Source organism: Nomascus leucogenys, chromosome 18, assembly GCF_006542625.1.
Source record: "Nomascus leucogenys isolate Asia chromosome 18, Asia_NLE_v1, whole genome shotgun sequence".
Taxonomy (NCBI): domain Eukaryota; kingdom Metazoa; phylum Chordata; class Mammalia; order Primates; family Hylobatidae; genus Nomascus; species Nomascus leucogenys.
This window is the reverse complement of record NC_044398.1, coordinates 27,270,052-27,283,600: the sequence shown is the minus strand read 5'-3', so window position 1 is coordinate 27,283,600 and position 13,549 is coordinate 27,270,052. Positions and strand designations below refer to the sequence as shown.

Below are 13,549 nucleotides of genomic sequence, written 5' to 3'. Positions count from 1 at the left end.
ACTGGTGCTCCAGAGAGAGCCTGGGTGACAGATGAGGTGATAAAGACCTTGCAGAAGGATGAAGAGGGCACAGACTAGAACTGCAACATTGCAGCCAGTTCTGCCCTGATTCCTGCAGGTGCCAACCCTGAGGAAATAATTTGCTCCAACTATACTATTGCAATCATGAAGTTGATGGCATCTGGGAAACAAGCTGGAGTCTAACTCATTTTCTGTTGTGGCGTGAACTTGGCAACTCTGGTGACAATGGCCTTGAGCTTGTTGCCCTTATTGTCCACTGTGTGAGTGTTTTGAACTTTAAACTCTATCCCTGGCATGGTTGGCTACTAGATTTTGATACTAGGAAACCTGTTTGGTGTGCCTGTTGGCTCAGACTCTGGTGTGCCTGAATTCTGAGCTTAGTGCTCCTTTCCTGTGGCTTGGGATGGTGGTAATTTCATGCACAGCTAAACTCAGAATTTCTCAGAGCCATCTGGTCGCCGGCCAAGGATTTTGTGCATTTGGGTGGAGAGGCCAAAATGTCAGTCAGGGAAAGTAAAGAAAATATCTCCTTTAATAACCTGTCTCTGGGAACCAGCCAAGTCTAAGCCTATCAGAGGTCCTTCAGCCCACCCCACATGCGAGGCTGGGCTGCCCTCACCCATCTCAGATGGAGAGTCCTTTAAATGCTGTCAGGAGACAAGATTCCACATGCTCCCTCCATCAGCTCTCCCAAGCCAAGAAAGAGAAGAGCTTGTTTAAGTTTGGAAGACTCCCACTGGCATGTCATTGAAGGTAAGCCCCCTTTTAAATATTTACTCTTAATGATTCTGGACCCTATTTGTATTGAACTAAAGATCCTCTAAAGCCCTTGGTCTTATTTCTCCAATCTCTCTCCAGGGGTAATCTCACATGTCGAGGGGTGCAGACCCTGCCAACTTCCATGCTGAGACTCAGGAAAGAGGTTTGGGCTTGAAGCTTGTGTGTCCCAGAGAAAGAAAACCCTAATGTGGAGGTGAGTGTGTTGATGGGTTAGAAGTCCAGATGCCTCAGCCAGCGCCTTCCTTCCCTTTTCATTTTTTTTAATTTTTTTAACCTTTTGTCCCTCTGTATTTCTCAGAAATAAAATGCTCTTTAGATGGATTTGGATTGTGTCTTTTTTTACAGTCTACTATGAGGCAGTCTTTTGTTCTGTAGATCCTGGTGTTCTCTGTTTCCATGTGAGAAGATGAAAAGGAATGAAATTCCCCAATGCATACCCTCTTCCCCTCATGTCCTACACCATCTCAATGTCCTTTGGCTTTAATTGTGATCCTTCTAGGCCTCGGGGAAGACGGCACTGGGAGTCCTCTCTGATTCCGGTTTCTTTCATGAGCTTGCAAATAGTATATCCCAAGGATGGAACTTCAGTCCTGTCCTCATCTTTTCCTGGCAAAAATGCCCATAAGGTTAGAAACAAGGCTATTCCCATTCTTCCTGAGGACTGTCGTAGCCTCATCCCAGCTTTAGCCTTTCTTCTCTGTTGCTAAACTGTGTGATTTGGCATAGCAAGGCTTTGTTTATAAGAAGACCTTCTGGTCATTTATGTAGAAACGTTTCATTTTCATGACTTCATTTTGTTCTGAGAGCATATCCGAAGATTCTGTCCAGTGGCAGGCCCAATCAGTGGATTCAGCACAAGGGAGTTTTCCATCTTCCTTGGGAAAGATGGCAAGCAATCTCAGTTTTAGTTTGGGAGAGAATTAGTGTAGAATCTCTAAAGCCATCTCTATGGTAAGTCCGTAGATTTCCAGGAATAAAACACAGTGAAACCTATTAAAAAATTATCATCGAGCTTAGTGAATGAGAAAAAAAATGAAGTTCTATCCACATATAAGATGCAAATGGAAAGAAAGTGAGAAAGTAGAATATACATTCTTAAAATCCGTGTCTTTCATTCAAAACTGTTACCAGTTTTACACATTCGTGGTTTGGCTGGCCATCTGGGTATTTTGGAAAGACAGCTTTAAACTTCTCATGGAAGTTATACTAAATCATCACCCTGGAGAAAAAGCACCCAGAATTCTCCAGATGAATTGTAGCTAGTATTTACACCCTTCAAATAAATTAATCAGGGGGCAGTCTATAGGCTTTCCCACAAGTGAATCTAAACCAACAGATATGCGTGAAATGGCTTGTCTCAGTGAATTTTAGCCAGAGCTGCCCCTCCCCTCCAGAATGCTGAGGACTCTCCTGTAGCACAAGTTTGAGATTCCAGGCTCTCTGCACCCAGCCCTTTGAAAAGTGCGAGGAATGCCGATTAATGTATAAAACAGGCTCCTGAGGTCTGCTGGACCAGCTATATCTCAAGGCAGGCCAGCTCCAATTGTGCAAGTGGACAAGCAGGCTAGGTAGTTATTTTACTTCTGTCCATTAGCAATACAGCTCAGAGAAAGGTCATCATTGGTGGTTAATGATCTTTTTAACCTTTTAAAGCTCTTTTTACTATCCAGAGGTGATGGATAAGTCATTTCCAAAGACAGCTGCACACCTTTCATTTCTGGCCATTAGGCAAAGACAGATCCCAGCATAGGGCGTTTTCTTTGGGTCTGATCTTAATGATCCTAGGGTGACTGTGAGGGAAGACTCATTTGTGTAGCTGCAAGTGATTACTATCCAGCTAAGACAGATTGTCCTCAGAGCTCCTGGAATTGAAAACCAAAGATAATTATATTAGACCTTCTTAAAATTATGCTTTATCATCCCAGCAGTAGACTCTCTAAAAACACCTAAGCAGAGGAAGACGCCTCTGGACCAAGTCTTTGGTCAGACATCATGTCAGTGCCTTAACAAGCACAGACAAGCATTGAGCCCTCCACACACCATCTCCCCAAAGATCTCCAATTAGCCACACAAGGTGGATTGTGTACAAAAAGCTCCCTTTCTTTTGCATTCTTTTTAAAAGGACTCTTGCCCAATTTATCTCACACGTCACTTTAGCTCCTAATTCTGATGTCTCCTGACACCAACGCCAACCCTGTCCTCCCACATATTCTGATCCTTGTGAAGCAAAGATTTTTTAGAAATTGTACAACCAAGTCAAGAGTGCCTGCAGACGCCCTGTGGGTGCTAATGTCACCATTGCTGCTTCCATCCTTGTCTATTTCCTCCCTTTGACACAAGAACAGCAATTCTTATCTAACAGATAAGGAAAAAAAACAAAGACCCACCAGTGTCAGCATGAGAGCGAGATTCATGGATTGCATAATGCAGCAGTCCCTGTTGCTTTCAGAATTTCAAGAGAAAGTTGGAAAAAACAGAGGCCCAGAGCTCTGGGTATTTGCATTTTCACCAGGGGCATTCTGGGAAAGGATGACTCACATGTGTGAAGATATTTATTCCTTTGATTCATGTTTAAACGCTGCTACTTCTTATGCTACGGTTACGTGGATTATGAATATTTAATGCAGCGTATACTGAAAATGAAGGTCAAGTCCTGCTCACTGGTGACTTCAGTGCAGGCTCTTGTCTCTGAAAGGGAAGCTACCTGCTGTTCGCAGAGTAAAGCTGAAAGGTTATACGTTGTTAAGTTTTTCCTTAATGACTGTATCTACTCCAAAATGGCTGGCACACAATGGGGGCACTTGCTGATTTTGTCAGTCTTTGCTCTTGGCTTCTGGTATCAGCACTGCTGTTTTGGGGATATGGACGTTAGGAAGGAGGAGGAAATGGCAGCACAAATTTTGTAGAGTGTTTCACCCAAGGGCACAATTGCCAAGGCAACAGTTGGGTTACGATTAGAAAATGACCTCTCCCCAGTCTTTTAAAATGTTACCTTTGCATCCACTCCCCCATTTATTCATTTTGTATTCATGTATTAGTTTGTAACATCTTCAAATGTGATAATGCTGAATATTTTCCAGGCAGTAAAATTGCTTATGGTTAAGGAAAACTATCTTTAAGATTGCGATAGAAATTGACCAGATTGTTTTCATAGTCTCTGAAAATAAAACTGGCACCATTGATGTACTGGGGATGTCCAGAGCTTTAGCAGAACTGGTTAGTCGCCCAGTAGTTTCTCCCACTCCAGTCTTCACATAGCCTGGCCTCTCATCCCATGGCCTAGAAATTCTCTTTCAAAAGGGAAGAGAGGGCAAGTCGTTGGAGGGAACTAACATTCACTGATTATGTACTGTCTGTGAGCTACAGAGCTAGGCACTTTACCAAAAATAGCACATGCAACCTCACTGAATTCCCCTAACAACTTCTTAGGATAGGTATTACTATTCCCACTTTACAGATGAGGAGGCTGAAGCTGCAGGCATAGCCCAAGCTACATAGCTAGTAAGCAGTAGAGCCAGGATTAGATTCCAGCATGGCTCATTCTAAAGCCATCTCTCTTCTAAGTGTCAAGAAGTAAATTTCCAGATTGTGGAAGTAACTGATGGGGTTTAATGAGATGTTGCAAGAATGGGAAGTTGCATCACCTTATCTTGCCAATGCACTGGTCTTGTTTTCTTTTTTTTTCTCCCTTTCTCCATTTCTTACCCTGAGAACCAAGTGTGCAGTTGTGGGTACGTAGGAGGCTCCTATCACAGGCCTTCCATGTAAGACACTGCCCTGGGTCAGGTGCTGTCTGATGTCTGTTTGGGCCTTGATTCAGTCCTTCATAATAATGGCTTAATGAGACCAGCTTCTCTGTTATCTCAATGGAGTGGCAGCATTTTGCAATAGGATAGGATCAAATGAACAAAAAACAAGGAGAGTTGATTGTTCCTCATTAGCTTCTACCACCTAGGGGTGTCTTTCCGAGTAGAAAGACTCTTTGGCCTTCCTATCCTTACCTAGTCTGTCCCTGTGATTTGGCATACTGAAATAGATATGAGAAATGCTGTTTCCCCATGAGATACATTCTTTTATCTCTTTTAGAGAGTTACAGAATTAGTTGATTTGTTATAGTTTTGCATTATGTTGCACAATATTTCTATGCCTAGAGAGTTGGTATTATCAAACTAATGGACTTCAGGAAAATTTGGCCCCAAAGAATGGAGCCACATAGGATAGAGGTCTTTGAAATGACATAAAGTATCTGGCTTCCTTCTCCAGCCTTGTTCAAACTGACTAGGCACAGGTGTAGACCCACTGCCTCTCCTGTGCTCAACCCCAAGACAGGCACCTGGGAGAGCTGTGAGGCCAGCACAGATCCCATCCCATTCATGACAGTGCATTTTAAACTGTAAAGGACTACGTATACCAGCTTTCACTATCCCCTTTAGTGCACCCCATCCTGCAGCGTGATGAGATGGGCAGCCTATGACATAGAAAAGGAAGCTCATCAGCATACTCTGTAACCAGTTCCTTTATGGAACACAGCCTTTCTAGGTAGCGTTCTGGAAAATTAGCTCCAGCTCTCTGCCTTCGTGCCCTTTTTGAGAAGTCACGGCATGCATTTAACCTTTGTTGAAGAAGTCAACACAAATCACTGTGTGTGCAAAGCACCTCCCTTTTTTTTTTTTCCTTTTAAAATACTCCCCCCAATTTTCTCCATCCCTCACTGACATTTTTATTGCCAGGCTTTGGTTTGGAAAATTATGGGTAGGGAAAGTTCAAGGGCAGGATGTTCAGAACGGCACTGCACATCTGTGAAGGGAACACAACAGGAGAGCCAGCAGCTGTTGAAAGAATGGAATGTCAGATGGTGGAGGAGCCGAGCCCACTCAGGGATGGTGAAAGAGAAGACGCCTTCAGGGCAAAGAGGCTGTAAATAACTCCAATGGGAAGTCCTTGTCCCTCTTCAGAATGTACCTTTTAATAGCAACACTTGGTGCTCTGATATGAGAGTAACTCTAACTCAGTCTTCCTAGCTCATCTGACCTTCCATATTGCCATTTGTTCATGAATTGAGTGAAAGCCTGGTAGAGAAGACAGGTGGAGAGTATGCCAAGGAACAGAGTCAACTTCTATATATGTCGTTGTCTCCATATAGGTAGATTTTGGGGACAGGATCTGTTCTTTGGTTGTCAAACAGATTGGTTTTATTTATGTCAAAGTTCAGAGCATTAGCGCCCTTCCTCCTTCTCCCTTCCACATTGGTGAGGAAATCTTGCCTTCCTTGCTTATTTCTCATTGCACAAGTGGTACCTAGACATCGTAGGCAATGGCATCTAGAAGCATTAAGGGAACTGCTTATCTTTGGCATTTCACTGGGCAAATCAGGGACTATGCTCGGAAAGGGCGGGAGGACTGAGCTGAACCTTTCAGGTCTGCCACAAAAGACAACTGTAGAATATAGTATTAGAGTCAAAGAGGCATTGGATCCCACCTGGTGCCACCGTTCTCTGGGCCTCAGCATCCTTTCCTGAGGAATGCGGGTGAGGGACCTCCTCAAGGTCATCTGACCAGCCAGGGGCAGAGCTGGTGCTGGAAGATAGAGCTCTTCTCTCTCAGTCCTTTTCTACTTGATCTCCTGGGTTTTTTCTACTAAATACAAAAACGAACAAAGACACGATAGCCTACTCATTGAATAGCAAAGTATATATTGTCTTTTTATGCCAGTTCTGGACTCCTAGGCCCTTATCATGGGGGAAACTTTAGGGCCAGGGAAAGAACAAAGATAATCCCAGGTAGAAAAGATCAAATCCAGCCAGGTGGCTGCATGGGATTAGTTTATTTCATCCTCACTGGTAAGAGGCCTTGAATTCCTTGATTTTATGACCCTCCTACTAATCTCTCTCTCTCCCTCCCCACCGTCTCCCTCTCTTTTTTGTACTATTTCAGCATGGAGGTGGGGATGGGTAAGAATTAAGAGTTCAGCTCCACTGTGGAAGGGTAACACAGGGCTGAACACATTGAAGAGCTGAACACATTGTTTTGGCCTGTTTGGAATTTGTTATGCATAACTTTTGAGGACATTTTGCCCAATTGCTCATTTGTTTCCCCTGTGGAAACACTATCTGATAACTGTGTCTATTCATCCCTATCTACTTTGCCTTCCAAAATTAGGATGAATTATTTCTTCCCTTCTCACCACTCTCCAGAACTTAAAAAGAATGCTTTGGACAATCTGGCACTCTCTTAGCCCTCTCTTATTCTTTTTAAAAGAATAATTGTTTCAGGGCAAATGAAGAAATGCATTCCCTTTCAGACCCACTAGCCCACTAGTTACTTCTGTCCTCTACAACAAGCCTGAGTTTATACCGCAAGAGGGCTGCATCTCCTCCCTGTCACATGGCACTGGGCCTTTCCCTATAGTCACAGGCTGACATGCATTCAGAGACTGCTGAGAGATCAGGGTAAGAGCCAGCTGGAGCGAAATGTTACAGCTCAGAACAGTTTAATCCAAACACAAGGGCAGTGCTTGTGCCTAACACAACTGTGGCAGGGGTGGGGTGTGGTGTGTGGAGTGGTGGCAGCTTTTACAGCTTTATCATGGGGTTCATGGGCTGGAGGAGATGTGAACTCTTCCTTGTCTTTTACCCCTTGTCTTTTGACCTGACAGCCTGACACATGTAGCTGTGGGGAGACCCTGGTTGGTGATGAGTCATTTGTGGCTTAAAAATAGAACTCTCAAAGCAACAATGCACTTGGGACTTTTTGATGCATGTCTTTGTTCATAGAATTTGGGAGAAAAGAGAGAGAGGGAGAGAAAGAGAGTGTGTGTGTGTGTGTGTGTGTGTGTGTGTAGGAAACAATTATGTCCTGCCTAAAAATTAAGTGAAGAAGCAGCACATGGGGGAATTGGCCACTAGGCTCATCACAGTAGCAGAGATGAGGCTGAGAGCTGTCTGTGTACCTGTGGCCTTAAAGGTACCAATCAGATAATAGTTCTCCACTGAGTACAAACTGTGTATAAGGCATTTTGCTAGGTACTGGGGAATTTTGAGTACTTATGTATAATGCTAGATCTTTTCCATTAAGATATTTAAATTATACATATTTTTACAAGGGGCAGGAAGTCCAGCCGTATATACAGGAAAAATAAGATAACAAAACAAGAACAAGTAAGGCATTGCTAAGCAATATATCAATGACTAATATGAGCATTGCACACAATAAGTGCTGAAGGTTGAGGAGTTGAAAAGATAGCTGGATGCTATAACATGTTTTGGCTCTAGGGGAGATTTTGAGTTGAATAGACAGAAAACTCAGTCTGCCCTCAACTCTAGGAGTCACAAGAGAAGACTCTCATTATGGCCTGTACTCGGGCTTTGTGATTTTCAGTATACGCTAAGTCAAGCAAAACCTTGCCTCGAAATCAGCCACTGAGATTAGGGATTGAGAATGCCTCAGGGACGACATAAAATAATCAGAGAAGCAGACTCTATCCAGTGGCAATAATACCTGTTGTCCAATGATAGATGATTAAAACGTTTGGAAATTTTTATTTGGAAATTTCCAGAAGCGTCTGAATGGCATCCACTCCATCTTTTTGAAACTGAGGTCAGTGTGCAATGTGCTTTACAGGGGTCTTGTTACGAACTTGCCACATACAGGGCATCACAGGGGCATGACGGGGAGGAGAGTCGGCAGTAAAACGAGCTTGTGCTGCTCGCAAGCAGGCCACAGCGTAGACATGGATGTTGGTCTGAAGACCAGCATTTGCCTCCAGCTCCATGCTGTGATTTCCATGGACTCTAGGTACGTTGGCCTTGTTGAGCCAATTCTTCCATAAGAATATTAAATATTATATTTTGTGGCTGCGTTGGTATAAGAATGAATATAATCCAGGCTGGATTTATTATTGTTGTTATTATTACTATTATTTTTAGAGACACAGTCTCACTCTGTCACCCAGGCTGAAGTGTACTGACATGATCATAGCTCATTGTAACTTTGACCTCTTTGGCTCAAATGATCCTTCAGTCTCAGCCTCCTGAGTAGTTGGGATTACAGGAATGCACCACCATGGCTGGCTAATTTTTTTTTTCTTTGAGACAGGGTCTCACTGTGTTGCCCAGACTGGAGTGCAGTGGTGCAATCATGGCTCACAACAACCTCTGCCTCCAGGGCTCAAGTAATCTTCGTGCTTCAGCTTTCAGAGTAGCTGGGACTATAGGTGGGCACCATCATGCCCAGCTAATTAAAAAAAAATTATTGTAGAGATGGGGGGTCTCACTGTGTTGCCCAGACTGGTTTCAAGCTCCTGTGCTCAAGCAATCCTCGCACCTCAGCCTCCCAAAGTCTTGGCATTGCAGGCGTGAGCCACTGTGCCCAGCCTGGATTCATTATTATTATTGGTCATTTATTATTATTATATTTATTTTCTTCTGATTTTAAAGAAGTTAAAATTTAGACTCTTTTGTGTCCCAGAAGTACAGTGGCCTCAGGCACTGTGCCTGCACTGCCTGCTGGAGAAATTAACTTTATTTCTCCCTTTCTGACAGCTCCATCCTTCTGGAAATTTTCACAGATAAGAAAACATGCTCAGAGACAGATGCCTTATACTACACCCCTTCAGTGTGGTCTAATTGTTTCAAATGAGAAAATTAAAATAAGCATTTTATTTTAAGCCCTGTCTGATAACTTGGCTTTGGGAAATAGGAACTTCAGCAACCCAGCATTCAAAACAATGGATACAACAAATTTTTTTTTTTTTTTTTTTTTTTTTTTTGAGACAGTGTCTCACTCTGTCGCCCAGGCTGGAGTGCAGTGGCGCAATCTCAGCTCACTGCAAGCTCCGCCTCCTGGGTTCACGCCATTCTCTTGCCTCAGCCTCTCCGAGTAGCTGGGACTACAGGTGCCCGCCACCACGCCCGGCTAATTTTTTTGTATTTTTAGTAGAGACGGGGTTTCACCGTGGTCTCGATCTCCTGACCTCGTGATCTGCCCGCCTCGGCCTCCCGAAGTGCTGGGATTACAAGCGTGAGCCACCGCGCCCGGCCTGGATACAACAAAAATTTTAAGACAACTTAATAATCTTGCTTTTCTCCCGAGTTTTGGAAAAACATGTGCCTTTTCCATTCTTTTATCTGACAATGAGTCTTACTGGTTTAAGAGATCTGTTTGCTGAGAGTGCAACAGTACAAAATAACATTTTCTTCAACTGAAGTTTGCAAATTCAGCTGGACAGGGAAGGACAGACGTTGGAAATGAGTGAGGCGGATCTGGTGAGGACTGCGATGAGAGCTGAAGCCTCACCTAAAGTGGCTCCCCAGGTCCAGCTGATGGTTCCTATGCAGAAATGCAGGCTCTTGTGGCCAGATCTTCCTGTGTTTCAAAGAGGAGAGAGAATACTGGATTTTATGTTGGATCTCCAATTTTAAAATATTGGCCTCAGATCCAAAACTCTTAAAGTACTGGCAGGCCAAGCAAAACACCTCTGCAGGCCAGATTTGGGCCTCCTGTTTTCAGCCTCTATTCTAAACTGTCTGTCTTTCTGGTCTTGAATTGGCTGTGCTCCCTGAGTGCCAGGAAACATTCTTAACCCTTGCTCCTCCATCTCCCAAAAAGGACCCCTTCTCTCTCTAAGATGGGAAGCCTTTGGTCTCAGGGTACCCCGGGTTGTTTGCCATCTAACACATTTTCAAACACTGCTTAGTTAAATTTCCATTTTTCTCGAGGCAAATACTATATGCCACACCAATAAATCATCTACAACTTACTGTAAGCCCCAGAGCTACATATCACTAACTCTACATCATCTCTGAAAATAACGTCTTTAGAACCTCATAAACATACACTCTGTTTGTTTAAGAACTGCAAGAGCTTTTAAAACATGGTTGCTAAGTCACAGGGCATATTTTCCAGGACATAAATGGAAGTGAACATATGCCCCTTAAATTGTCAGATTCTTTTTTTATAAGAAGAGAGGCCCAAATCTGTCTGTTCTGCCAGGATATTAACTTGACCAAAGAACAGTTGATTATACTAAGTGCATAAGTGTTAGTAATTATTGGAAACTATCCTCTGACTTACTTAGCTAAATGCGCATGTTGTATGAAACTTGATTTAGTTTCTAGCGTATGTGGGTATAAGGTACAGGTTGACATGGATAAATCCTGGCTTTAGTTTTCATGAACCCTAAAGTTCACAATTTGCTGAACATTGTATTTAATATTTACTGATGAAATTCTTATGGTATCGTCCCTTCCAAAACAAAATCGGAGGCATACCTAGACTTTTCCCCGGAGACATGGTCCCAAGTCTAGGCTACAGCTTCATCGCTGACCCTTTTTCATGGAAATTTGGCAGTTAGTGATAGGTAGCGTCTGAGCCTACAGCTCAGATATTTTCAAAGTAGGAAATAGATGGCCCCATTAATATCAACTGCCATTTCAGTAGAGCTGCCTCATCAGTCTCTTTTCCCCGTGGAAGATACTCACACCACCTTTTACCTGTCAGGACACTCTCAGGAAGAAACAGTAGGTAGGGCTCCAGGACCTCTGATGTTGGAATCTACTAGAAGGCAGTTGTCCTTAACAAGGATGCCTATCTCATGTTGCTCATCACACCCATGCAGAGACCTGCCATCTTGTAATTTGACAGCTGGCATTTCTGTACACCCCCTACCCTCACTCCATGCCAGAAAACGCAGAAAATGAACCCATGGCCCAGTTTGAGATACAATTGATCTTGAGGCCCTAGAGAGAACTGCAGGGACAGTGTGCAGAGAAGGTGAAAATAACGTGGATGCTATTAGATGACTCTACCTAGCATGTGCTTTTCCTCTAGCAGCAGGAGGAAGTGGCAGAAGAGTGCATTAAGGAGTTTGCCCTCTTCATAATAGCATGAATAGAAATAATAAGGCAAGGCCTTTAAAGAGCAGCATTAATAATTGAAAGGTGGTCCAGGCAGCCATGTGGTCTTCCAGTGCCTTTGAGTACAATCTGTTATCAGGTACGAGGTGAGGCTGAGGAGTAGACAAGGAGGGTGCATTTGGTGGCTGTGTGTCTGTGTGCACGCATGTGCTTGTGCTTGGAGAAAGCATGAATGAGTAAGATTTGGCAGCTACAGCAAGTAAAATTATAGAAGGCAATGTATGTATATTACCATGTAGACTGATGGTGGTTCTTTTGTGAGTCAAACACCCATTTGGGAATTGGATGAAAGCTGCAAAAATTTTGCCTGCCAGATACCCTAAAGTTGGTCCGTGAAACCCAAACTGAGGATTTCTATTCTCTTAAGATGGATTCATCTGCTCATTCACTCCTGTTTCTTCTGCCATGAAGATCACGTGACTGACAGAGGGCCGTCTTCAAACCCGAAGGTTAAGCAGAGGTTGACTGGGAACTTTTCCCCGCATGACATACAAAACATGTCCAAGTGAAAGGCTCTGCTGTGTTTTCCCTTCTTCATCAAGTGTCCCTTAACCTGCAATGCATTCAAAATCTCAACAATGACAGGTGATGCTAAGGAAACTCACTCTGGGAGGGAGGCCCTAGGCTTCCTACCTCTTCCTCCAATACCAGACAACACTAAAAGGGGTAGGTAAGACAAGCCTAAGAGCTCTTTCATTTGCTTCTCTTATGTATTGTGGGTTAGCACTTGTTTGTGGAGGACAAATTCCTCCTTAGGCAGTGATTCTAGGATGCAAACAATCTCCAGCCAAAATCATTCCACCAGAAACCCACTGCTGTTGCATCAGGAACTAGGGACCACTGGGGACCCAAACAGATTCAAAAGCTGCCACTTCTGTACAAGGCTGTATTTCTCACCCTCCATTGGAGAGGAAGAGGTGAAGTGTAGAGAGTCGCCAGGGATCTCTATGGGCTCATCCAATCAGTCTTCAGACCAGTTTGACAGAAAACAGAAGAGGAGCTTTAGCACAAGAAGGCCTCATCTCATCTGAATTCCCAGCTTCCTTCAGATTTCTTCCTGACCTCACCTGCCTCCAAGCCAGCCGACTGTAACAGTTTAATTGGTGCAGGGAAGGCAAGGCAGTGGGGAGGCAGACAGGGGTGCCTGGCATTCTGGAAGGAGACTCTCCTGAGATGAGTGAGGGGAACCGTAACAGACAGGCCTGAGAGCGCTGCCTTCGGGTAGAAGGTCACAGAGCTTTGCTTGAAAATACTGCTGGCCGAAGAGGAAACATTGCCAACTCCCTCCTCTTTGAGCCCACTGGGCCAGAGTTGTATATTCATATTTGTCATCTGTGCCCTTTCCACTCTGGGGCAAAGAGGTCTGCTGGGCAGCTCTGGCAGGGAACGAAAATGGGTGGGAATGTAGCTGGGCATGGTGGCTCACATGAGGTAAGAGGATCACTTGAGCCCAGGAGTTCAAGACCAGCCTGGGCAATGTAGTAAGGCCCTGGAAAATTTTTTAAAAATTAGCTGGTCATGGTGGTATGTGCCTATAGTCTCAGCTACTCAAGAGACTGAGGTGGGAGGATGGCTTCAGCACAGGAGTTCGAGGCAGAAGTGAGCCCTGATTGCACCACTGTGTTCCAGCCTGAGTGACAGAGTGAGACCCTGTCTTTAAAAAAACAATTTTGGAAAAAGAAAGTAGGGAGGAAGGAACCTAGTGGTGAACACCAGGGTTTGGAATCAGACCAGACCTTCTTGGCTTACTTGGCTCCACTACTTTGTAGCTGTCTTGGGCAAGCCAGTTAACCTTTGCAAGCTATGAAGTCTTTCCTTTGTCACATGGAGTGAAA

The 13,549-nt window shown here is 44.0% G+C and overlaps 1 protein-coding gene across 24 annotated transcripts in view; it reads left to right on the top strand.

The window, feature by feature from the left end:
• Nucleotides 1-13,549, top strand: part of KCNMA1 (potassium calcium-activated channel subfamily M alpha 1) — a 770,960-nt gene that overhangs the window by 387,276 nt on the left and 370,135 nt on the right. The window lies entirely within an intron of this gene.